This window comes from Phacochoerus africanus, chromosome 2 (assembly GCF_016906955.1).
Source record: "Phacochoerus africanus isolate WHEZ1 chromosome 2, ROS_Pafr_v1, whole genome shotgun sequence".
NCBI lineage: Eukaryota > Metazoa > Chordata > Mammalia > Artiodactyla > Suidae > Phacochoerus > Phacochoerus africanus.
The window spans coordinates 260,616,379-260,628,734 of NC_062545.1; positions in this window are offsets into that span (position 1 = coordinate 260,616,379).

Below are 12,356 nucleotides of genomic sequence, written 5' to 3' on the forward strand. Positions count from 1 at the left end.
TTATATGAGCATAGGACCCTACCATGGTACTAGCTAGCATTTCTATAAGAACAGTGTTTGTGTTTTAGTTGTCATTGCACTTTTACTGTCCATTTTGTTGACTGCTGCACGGGAGGAGCTCCATGTTAAATAAACAAATTAATTAGGAGTTCCCTTGTGGCACAGCAGATTAAGGATCTGCCTTTGTCCCTGTAGTGGCTTGGGTTGCCACTGTCATGTGAGTTGGGTCCTAGGCCCAGAAACTTCCACATGACCAAAAAAAAAAAAAAAAAATTCCCACTCTGTTGAAAGAATGTCAAAGAGTGAACACACGTGTAAATACTTACTCTATTATCTTGCCCGGGAATAATAAAAAAGGAAATGTGGCCTGATGCAAGCATAAGTTTCCCTCTTCAAAAAGAGTTACTCATGCTAGCATTTCAAATATTATGATGCCTGTGTAGAAAAAGCAAATTATTTATGAAGAAAAGTCTTTGCCAATACTCCTCTCCCTCCATATCCTATCATTTTTCCTATGAGGGTTTACTCTGGTAAAAGAAAACAATGTAATTTCCATCTAAACAAACAGTTCTGTTGATTTGTGCTGTTGTTTTGCCTTGGGAGACTAATGACATAATTAACGCTGTAGAGTCTATAACTGAACACTATTTTGATCAGTGACTCATTATGTGACCTTGAACCCATGGTATGCCTTTGACATCAGCTTCCTCATCACTTAACTTATAACTAGAAGACACAGCCACAGTGATCAAAATTTTCTTCCAAAGTGACAACACAGGGAGTTTTACAAAAATAATGTATGATAATCCTTAACACCTTCTTCCTGTGCCTAAACACTCCCTTGACCATAAGTCATGTCTCCCTGGAAGATGCATTTTCTCTCTAAGACAATCAGAATATATATATATATAGTAATTTGTCCCTTCAATGCATAGCAGCTGGTAGAATTTTCATGCCAATAACTTTTTTTTTTTATTTGCTAATATCATTTGGCTTTCTCTTCAAATGAAATTTAAAATGAAACAGTTTGGCAATCCACATTAGCACCATCTAGCAATGGTCCCATGTTGGTCCCACTGCAGTTTGATAATTTACAGACTCATTGGGCTGAAAGGGACTTGGCAAGCTTAGCTAATTCAATGTTGCTAAACCTGGCTGAACATCAACATTTAATGGGGACCTTTTAAAAAAATACAGATTCCTGGGCACAAAGCCCTACCAATCAGCAGGTTAGAATCTGCACAAGTGGGACCTAGAAATTTTAATCTTTACAAAGCTTCCCAAATAATTTTGATGATAAGGTGGGTTTTGAAATCACTGCTTTAATTTGTATCTCATCTTCAACTGAAACTCTGAAATTTTATTTGCTTGTTTATGTATATGTTCGTTCATTCATTCATTTACCTAAGTAAAGAAAATGTTGCAATAAAACTCTCCAAAATCCCCATTGGTAATTTTCAGACTTCTCACGGGTGAGTGGCCAGGATGTGCTGTGATCAATTTTAGAAATAAGAGGCTAGAAGAGGTTCTTCAAAGCACGGGTGCTTCCAGGAGCTTACCATCAGCAGCATTTCCTCTTCTGTAAATCCCTAACACAGAGGTCACTCTCCTTCCCTTCTACACTCTAATCTCATTCTAAATTTGCTGATTCCCATTGGACTTTGGTGCTTCCACTAGAGCAGGAATTTTATAAAACTTTCTTAATGCTCATTTCTCTTAACTCTTTCTATTTAGGTATCATAAATTAAAAGAAAATGTATGACATTATAATTGTCAACTAAAAAAAAATACACAACCTCAAAGTTGGAAATTGTATTTTATCTGGAAGACAAAACTGAGGACTTAAGCCTGGGACAGAGCCTCTCAGGTAGCTCTGAGAACCTGCTCTGAAGAGGTAGGGGGGAGTGAGGTTATATAGGAGTTTTGCAGGTAGTCAGAACTTCAAAAGATTACTGTTAATAAAAGAAAACCAGATGTCTCGAGTTAGTGAATTTAGCCCTTTTCTATGTATAGAAAGATGATAGAATCTGAACTCAGTGAAATCATTCCTTTGATACTGGCCTTAGTATCAATGGCCAATATCCACTGCTTTCCCATCCTGAGTCCCCTCAGGGTACACAGGTGAGGGTGGCTGCAGTGGGTGAGGGCTTGGGAGTGGGCAGCCCACTTGTCTCCATCCTGAGTTCCCTCTGGGCTCAGCAGGGGCAGGGGCTGGCATGGCCAGATGGCTGCAACATCCTTTGTTTACTGCTATGGCAGGTAACATTGTTCATGCACAAAATGTCTCCCAATTTAAAACTCTTTCATGATGTCTCATTTAATGAAGAAAAACCAGACTTCTTATCCTGTTCCTGTGCCCCTGTCGACCTTTTTGACTGCATCATGTCTCATTTCCCTCTCTAGCTTCAAAAACCTCCATTCTGTTTTGTGAACATAAACATCCTGCCTCTAGACTCTGATCCTTATTATTTTTCTATGCCTTGGATGGTTTTCTAGTATATTGCTTAGTCCAGTCTTCAGATCTAGCTTAACAATCACCTCCTCAGAGAGGACTTCTCTGACCCATCTCTCTTATATCTCCCTCACACCTGATTACCTTCTGGTTTGTCACCCAGTATGCCTTTTTTTTTTTTTCCACAGCAGCAACAATCAGGAGCTGTTATGCTTTGTTTACTAATATGTTCATTGTCTTTGGTCTATCACCCTATTAGAATATATGCTTCCTGAATGCAGAGATTTTGCCCCACTTCTCAACTGTGGAATCACTGGCTCCCAGCAGCGGGGCTGGTACAAAAGAGGCATTCAGTACATAGTCATGTATGTGCTGAGTGAGTTACTTAGTGTTGTGGGGTTTACCAATGGTCAGGCTCTACTGAAATCACAAGTAGCTTCTTATCTGGAATTCTTCTTGTGCCTCAGTGGGTTACAAACTCAACTAGTATCCCTGAGGATGTGGGTTCAATTCCTGGCCTCACTCCGTGGCTTAAAGATCCAGCATTGCTGAGAGCAGCAGTGTAGGGTGCGAATGTGGTTCAGATCTCACATTTTGGTGGCTGTGGTGTAGGCCTGCAGTTTCAGCTCTGATTTGACCTCTAGCCTGGGAACTTCCACATTCTGCAGGTGCAGCCCTTAAAAAAAAAAAAAAAAAAAAGCTTCTTGTCTAAATCTCAAGTGTCGTAAAAGGCTCTACTCTCTTAGTACATTTGGTTGACTTAAGAGTAACAATTGAATTTAGACAGAGTGGCTCATAACTTAAAGTAGTCATCTTACTAGCTAACCCAAATCCTTCTTTCTCCAACATAAAGCCACACTCTTCATACTGAGTTCAAGGAGGAAAAAAAAAATCCATTGACACACAGTGTATTCTCAATAACTTACAATGAGTAAATAACCTTTGGCTTTGAACATCAAAGTCACCACAGCAATTTTATGAACCACCTAATGAAGATGTATACTGAGAAATAAAATATTGCCTGCCATATCAGGAAACAGAAGATGCCACAGTCATCGGGTGACTGCAGCCACCTCTAAGGGTGAGCCTGTGAGCCCTGAGGGAACTCAGGAAGGAAACAAAGAATACCTGCCATCTAGCAGCCAATCAGACTGCAGCCCTTCCTAATGGTGAGCCCTGAGGAAACTCAGGCTGTGCAAACAAAGGGTACTGGCCCCAGAGAGCTGAGGTTCATATCAGAAGAATGATTTCAGTGAGCCCAGACCTTGCATCTTTTCTAGACATAAAAAAGCACTAAATTCCTTAACTTGAGATATCTGATCTTTTGTCATTAGCGGTAATCTTTTGTTCCTACTACTTACCCTTTATTGCAAAACCCCTACATATCCTAGCTCTACAAATCCTCTACTCCTCAGAGTGGTTTTCTCAGGGTTACTTGAGATGCTGCCTCCCAAGCTGAAGTCCTCATTTTGCCCTGAATAAAACTTAACTTTCAACTTTTAGGTTTTTTGCATATATATATATTTTAGTGGACAATGCCATCTAATTATTTTATGAACTACTAAGTCTGGCAACATTTAAAATTTGTAACCTCTTCATATTAGAGTTTATATGATTCTAAACTTGAGGCATGACACTGTGGCAAATGCATTGGGTGAAGTCTGGGCTTGAAGTCATTATTTCGCTCTTTGTGTGATCTTGGAAATGTCATGTCACATATCTGAGCCTAAAATTTCCTCCACAATAAAATGAGGAAAAACCTAACCCACAGAGTTACTGTTGCCATTAAACATCCAAATAAAATTCTGTATGTGGATATATTTTATAAGTACCAAAACCTTATTTAAATTTTAGACACTATACAAATGGTAGCTACTAGGTTATTCTTATAAAAGTACTTATTGGACCCTTAGTATATGTTACCTTTGTGCTAAGATAGATAACAGGCATGGTTCATATTGGTGCTGAAACTCTGCCTGTATCCACCAGTGCCAAAGAGAAACAGAGTTTTGGGTGAAGGAGTAAAAAATAGCTTTTATTGTTTTGCCAGGCAAAGGAGGCCACACAATGATAATGCCTTAAAGACTGTGCCTTCTTTTGGGGAAGAATTGCAGAGAGTTTTAGAGTCTAAAAGGAGGAAAAAACAGGATTTCAGGTAAGAATCAAGGTTGACACAAGCATGCATTTTTTTTTCTTTGCGGGAATCTTAGTCATCAAAGCTAATATTAAGAGATCTGGGCATGATTCTGGTGGTGGTCTTCTGAGTTATTGCCTAGAGTAACAGTACTTCCAAAAAGGGCATATTGATCAGAGAACAGAACAAACTAGGAAAGTTCCTGAACAACAGGGTGTGCTAATAATCTTTAACCCATAGGTAATTGTGCCTAATCTTTAGTTTATAGGTGATTGTGTTTAGGATGCAATCAAATGAGGGAGGAAGCACAAGGAAGGGCCCCGAACTTTTCAGTTTTAAAGTATCCATTTCTAAAAGAATCATAAGGAATATAACTTTTCTCTTAGATGTAGCAAATGCCTACATCATTATGTGTATCTCTTGAGAGGGAATCAGGATCCTGCCCCAAGGCTGCACTGTTGTTGCTTGACTGTTCCTTGTCTCTGCATCCCCTTCCTTCCCTGATCAGCAACTGTCTGAACCTACCCCTTGGAACCCAGGGAAGGCCATGGAGGCTGCGTTAGGCTGATTTCCTGAAAACAAGAATTGGGGGACAGGGGCTTTTGTGTACAGGAGTCCCACCAGGCCCTGCTTGTTTAAAATATTTTCAAGGAAATTTTGGTATAAGACAAATGGTAAAAATTCGTAAATAAATGTCATCATTACTTTGATAAGCATCATGAAGGAATCCTTTATAAAGTTAACAAAGAGATATAACATTCATCAATAAATAATAACATAGGTATGAAATTGATATTGTCCTAGGACAATTCTCTATGATGACAACATTATTACATTTCTCATTCTTTAAGGAGAGGAAAATAAGTAGTTGACATCTGAAAAAGGGAGTATCCTTGTTTATTAAAAATAGTCTAACGTGTTAGAATTGTTTCCAAGTCCAGAGTAATACAGTTCTTTACCATTACCCTCGTCTTGACTGCTTATTAAAGTCATTATAACATTCTTCAGATTCAGATGTGTTTTTCGGTAGTCTCCCTTTCCAGTCTAAGTGGTATGTTCTCTTAGGGATCATTTGACCAATAGCAGTTCAATGTAGCTAAGTCATAAAAGCAATTGGAAATTTGACTACCTGACGCTTGACAAAAAAGACAAAAATGTCCACACATAATCAAAAGACAATACATGGAAAATTATTCACATAATTATTCATATAATATAGAGAAATGGATGGCTTCATTAACATGCAAAGAGCTCTTAAAAATCAATAACGGAAAGGCACGTGACTTAACAGAAACAGGGACAAAGAAGATGAAGAGGCAGCCCCAGAGAGAATCATACAAATGGCCAGTAAACATGAAAAAGAGCACAATCTCACATGTAATTAAGGCAATGTAAATTAAAGTTTTAATGAGATACCATTTGTCACCTATCAGGATGGTATGGATCAGTTTGAGAATACTGCATATTGGCAGTGGTTGGGAAAATCCAATCTCCCATTAACTATTAATGAGTTGTAAATTTGTAAAATATATAACATGTAAAAAGCAGATATCAATTTGGCTTTATCAAAATTTAAAGACTACATACTCTTTCATTTAGGAATTACATTTGTTATATTTTATATTACAGATATACTCACATTTACTTTTGGAAGTATGCATTTTATGTGATTAAAAAAAATTTGCAAACAACGTGAATACCTATAACAGAAGACTGGTTAAATTTTCTACATTTACATGCATTGGGTTTTTTGAGAGAGTACTCAGCAAATAGCACACCTATCTCCTGCCTAAGTTCAGAATCGGTTGAGAAATGAGACAAGGAATAGCATATGTGAAAACTAAAATAACCTCTTTAAATAAACAACAAAAGCTGTGCTAGAGAATGTGGCTTATCTCTTCAGACAGGTTGGCTTCCTAGAATGCCCACCGCAGCCTTAGACCATCAGAGGGATTCCCTGCTGGGCAGACATTGCTCCTTTAGGGGCACTTCCCGGTGTTCCCTAGGGCCAAACTCCCTAAAGAGAAGAAAGGAAGAAGCTGAGACAAGTATGTGCAATTCATTCTTTCTCAAGTTAACCAGTCAGAGAAGCAATCCCATTTTGGTAAAAAAAAAAAAAAAAAAAAAAAAGAAAAAAAAATCCAAGGCCACAAAGTATACTTGAGTAAACTCTTCAGGAAATATGACCAACTGATTTCAGAGAGACAACAGTGTGTGATGCCTTGAACCAAGATCTTAATTATCTGCTCAGGAATTAAAGCTGAGCAGCCTAGGAGAAAACCAAGAATCCTAGCCACTAGACCAGCTAGAGGCTAGAAATAGAATTGGATTGATTCTTGCCTCTGTTGAAATCAAGAAAGTTTCAAGGAGGCAAAGACTATAAAAACAGGTATAGATAGAGTTTATCGTTAGAAATACAGGGCAACATGTAGGAGAACACACAGAGAATAGTCTGTTTATCTAAGATAGAAGCAAAGCAGTAACACACGCAAAGGAGAAGAGAGGGTGCGGGCATCCCCCTAAATGAGGAGCATGCCAGGGGAATGATTTAAATTACATACATAGGACAGTTTTTCCAGATCTTTGTCCTCCTCTGGCCAATTATCTTCTTCTATTTTTCACACCCGACTTGACCCAGGGCCTTCCCCAATCTGTGTGTGCATCTTTTGGCCAAGATGAATTCCACAGCAAAGCACGGCAGGAAGGTTATCTTATTATGGCCTGCCCCCCGCTTTCCTTTCTGACCCAGAGGGGTCTCTCTGTTCATGAGTAGTTGGCCCTGAAAATGAGGAGTATGTGACTTCTTTGTTCTTCCCACTCAGGGCTCAGCCTCTCTTTTGATCCTGTCATTACTATTGTTGAATAGTTCACAGAAGACAAGTACCAGTTATTTGTCTTTTGCCAGTTGTTATTTCTGTCTTAAAGTATATAGATAGGTGGCTGGTTTTAAATGTTTGTCCTGGAGCCCACCTGTCTTCTTCCTCAGGAAGTGTAAACAAGAGGCGAGTTGCAGTGTCCCTCTAGGGTCCACCTATCTCTCGCCTCACAACTACTCTTTATTGGTTATGTTAGTGGAAGACAACCAGATCAAGGACTTAAAGCAACTGTTATTGTTCATTTTATGTCCTTTGTGTTTTTCGGATTTGTTTTTATTATGAACATATATTATTTATACTAATGATACAACTCATTGAAAACATTCGTCAGTGCCTGATTTTTGCTGGTGAATTAAAAAGGCAAATTTATTTTTACTCACTTTCTCTAAACCTCCCTTTAAACTTTATCTCCAGCTATGCCTAGATATAAGGACTGAATACCATCAAATATTTACATTACCCTTGCCAAGGTTATTTTACCAGTGGACAAAACATTCCCCATCAGCTCTGCCTGTCAGAAAACTGTCTAAGAAGTCACACTCCTATCTATTGTTTGGAAAGAAGATTGATAGGTCATTTCTCAAAAATGCCATACTGGTCTCTATCAACAACTTAAAAAATGTCTTTTAATCTGGTAATTTTGGTTTAAGGCATTTATCTTCAATTAATCATCATGGATGTGAGTAAAGATTTTGTTTCTAGGATGATCATTAGAATATTGCTTTTAATCACAATGACATTTTTGATACTAAATGTCCAATATTAGGAAATTGATTAAATAAGATATGAGACGTGCCTACAAAGGATACTTTGAAGTCATTAGAATGATGGAGAAGAACATGCCATGGCCAAAAAAGGGGTTCACAACACATTCTTAGGTGAAAAACACATTGATGCAAAACATGTAAAGTATGCATCTGTTTTGTATATGAAATCTACATAGGAAAGGTGTGGAAGAAAACATACTTCAGTATCAATGGCTATTCTCTCTGTATGATAAAATACTGACCTCGTTTTCATTTTCTTTTCTTACATAGCTATAATTTTTTTTCAAATTCCTCTAATAAACATATATTACTCTTTCATTAGGGAATGAAGCAAAGTTTTAAACAAAAAAATGCAGCTGAGGAATACTGCCAATTTTAGGACCTAGCTGACAGGCATTACCTGTCACAAGAAGTTTTTCCATGTTTCCATGTTGTCATTATTTCTTCCTTCTTCTCTAAGTGTTTAGACCTTCTTGCTATAAGATGACTCCTTCCCCAGGCCTAAGACTCCCTGATTGCAGGGACCATGTCTTATCTAATTGAGAAACTCTTATAGCTTCAAAGAGCAATGCAATGTGTACAATGACTGCTAGTTGACCTGAAGTGAATTACCTGCATTAGGTTTACATTTAAAAGGAGGTTTCCTTGATATTGATGACATAACGTTAGAGATAGGCCATGTTGACTATAGAAATTACCCACTGGGGGCAAAAAAAAAAAAAAAAAAAGCCTTCACTTTGAAGAGTTGTTCCGTTTTTGCTGAATGTGATTCCATTTGAATGGACACTCAAATAGGTATTTGAAATTGTCACACACAAGTGCCAGGAGGCATCCAAAAAGGTGCTCTATACCTTGAACAGAGGCAGAGACATGACACAGTAAAAATCAGGTATCCATAGGAAAGGTTCACTATGGAGAAAGTTCTCAGTGCTCTATCAAATCCAACCTTGTACAAATCTAGAGTTTTTAATAAAGAGCCCAGTAATCTAGTACCTGCTCTCATTCTTGCTTTTTGAAGGAATATAAAAGCTGTAAGAGCCAGTTCTGTGCCTCTCTAGGACTTGTTAAATTTCTCTCCTCTCCTACCTCTTGAAATCTTAAGCGCTGATGCTTTATGTTCTGGCTTGTAAATGAAGCCTGTTATTATCATTGAGATAGTGTTTTTATGGCATAAATAATGAGCTCAAACAGGGGAAGCAGCGTTGGGTGGAATTACTGCCTGAGCCGAGATGAAAATAATCAATATGTCCTCACTTACAAATCTCATCTGCATGTCAACTCCATCCTGCTGGCTGTCTCCCTACAGATTCATTTCACAGGAGACCCAATAAAACATGCGGGTGGCATTGATCTGTTTTATTCATCGCCAGAGATAGAAATGCATCATTTGAAATTAATAGGAGGGCTTGTGTTTATAACCCAAGCCAGAATGAGTAGCCTGCAATGCAGACCATTAAGAAAAGACACATCCACTCAGACGAAGAAATGACTCCAGGGATCCATGTCTGAAATCCTCTGTGATGTCATGCCTGTTATCACTCCCCATGCTTCAGGGTCTTGCAACCTGAATGTTGCGATTACTCAATAGAACAATTCCTTAAATCAGCTCAAGATGCTATGATCAATTTCCAGGTAGTTCGCCCAAATCTGCATGCCCTTTTTTTCTTTATCCCTGTGAAAGATGAACACTAAGACATAATCTCATAGAAATGGAAAGGAAACTTAGATATCATCTATTTTAATATTGCTCCTAATCGTTATATATGTCCAACATTACAGTGGTCAACCACCCTTATGAATAGTTTCAAATAAGGAAAAGGAAAGTGCACTATTTTATAACACAGACCCATATGAAAAAAACATTTTTAGAAGCTTTGGTTTCTTTAAGTCTCTTGAGATAGACCATGATGGAAGGTAATATAAGAAAGGGAGTGTATGTGTGTGTGTGTGTGTGTGTGTATATGTAAATTCTGCTCTACAGCAAAGTGACCCAATTATTTATATAGAAGTAAAATGTCTATATAAATAAAAAATTATGTATTTATATATAAACATTTTTTATTTATGTATAAATAATGGGGTCACTTTGCTGTAGAGCAAAAATTGGCACAGTGTTGTAAATCAACTATAATTTGATTTACAAAGTTAAAAAATTGTTTTTTAGAAAGGTAGAGTAAAAATCATCCCATTGGTATTTCTAAGGAAGATAGTTTTATTCCCTGGAGTCACCCAGAGAAACCCATGGCATTCCTCATATCATCACATTTTACAAAAGCACAAAGTAAAGAACCAACCTTTAAAATGACATATAATGGCCTGAATGACAGGCAGTCTTTTTTACCTCTTTTAATTTATTTTGTAGTATTCTGTAAGTTAACTTTCAGTTCTAAGCACACATCATGACCCCTCCTCCAAGAAGCCCCTCGCTCTCTGCCCAGGCAACACATGCTCATCCTCAGATTAAGTGTCCTATCTTCAGGAGAGATTTCACTGATTTCTCCAGGCTCGATCAAGTTCCTCTGTCATATACATTAATCCTATCAGACAAATTCTCTTATAGCTCCTATTATATTTTAGTTAAACTTTTTTTATTTTGAAGTAGTTGTAGATCCACATGCAGTTATAAAAAATAATATAGTGAAATCCACTATGCACTTTTCCAAAGTTCCCCCCAAATGTAACCTATGGCAAAGCCACAGTGCAGTATCACAAGTGTACTGATATTTGTATACTTTACCAATCTTCTTTCCCCAGTTTTACTCTTTACCTATGTGTGTTTAGTTCTATGCAATTCTATTACTTATGTAGGTCCACGTATCTACCACCACGCCTAAGACACTGAATAGTCCATCAGTACAAGGACCCCAGACATTGCCCTTTTATAATCACCTCCTTTTCCTCACACCTAACCTTGAGCCATCCCTAAACTCTAGCAACCACTAATTTGTTCTCTGTTTCTATCATTTTGTTATTTAAACATTTTATGTAAATAAAATATATGTAACCTTTTGGGATTGGCTTTTTTCACTCTGAACAAATTTCTTGAGATCACACCAATTTGGGGTATATCATTGCATTACAGTGATATGTGTTGTATTACATGGTATGGACATACCATAGCTTGTTACCATTTACCCCCACAGAACGTCTGAAGTTTTTTGTCTTTTTTTTTTTTTTTTTTTTTTTTTGCCCCTTGCTTTTTGGTGATTACAAGCAAGGCTTCTATGTGAACACATGTTTTTATTTAGCTGAAAAAAAAAAAAAGCCCAAGAAGGCAATTGCTGGGTTGCATTCCTATTGCATTTTATAATTATATATTTGAGCATTTTAATTCACTTACAATTGTGTTAGTCACTTGGCTATGAGCTCCATAATAGCAAAAGACCAGATCTATTTGTATGTCTGGCACCCAGCACCATGCCTGGCACTTAGTCATTATTAAATAAATGCATATAAACACATCATATAAAGGCATATTTTTAATACTCTCTTAACTGATTTCGAGCCCATGTTTCAGCCCCACAAGTCCCACTAGGTTTCTCAGGTTACACGTTCCTTTTCCAGGTTCTATTATTGTCCTGAGATTTGAAGCTAAGAAATCAGACAAAGGAAGTCTTGTCTGGATGACTCCTATGATTCTTTTCTTCCAGGTGGTCTGTCTTTAATCCATGGTCTTCTACTGAAATAATATCTGTTGTGTCCTCTTGACTCCAGGGCGTTCACTCTGTAGAACTTAAAAAGAAAGGGAAATAATAAATAAAAAGAAACACCAGAGATCCAATTTTGATAATAGTAACCTTTGATCCCAAGTTCATAGTAAATGACCTTGAAGATCTGACAGCCAACCAAAGACAAGAGAAATGTTTTTAAAACAACGTATCTCCTCATTTTTTTCTGTGTTTCTGACAAAAATAACATTCTTACAGAGATACTTTCTAGAGATATTCACATTCTGGAAGCTTTGAATTTCTTTCATAATTTTGTATTACTTTGGTTGGGTAAATCCATATCCCAGAGCCTGAGTTTCACAATAAAATAAATGTTGATAATAATTCTTAAGAAGGTGATATGAAGTAAGGGATGAAAAGATAGTTTAAAATCATAAAACACTGTGTGAATGCATTATG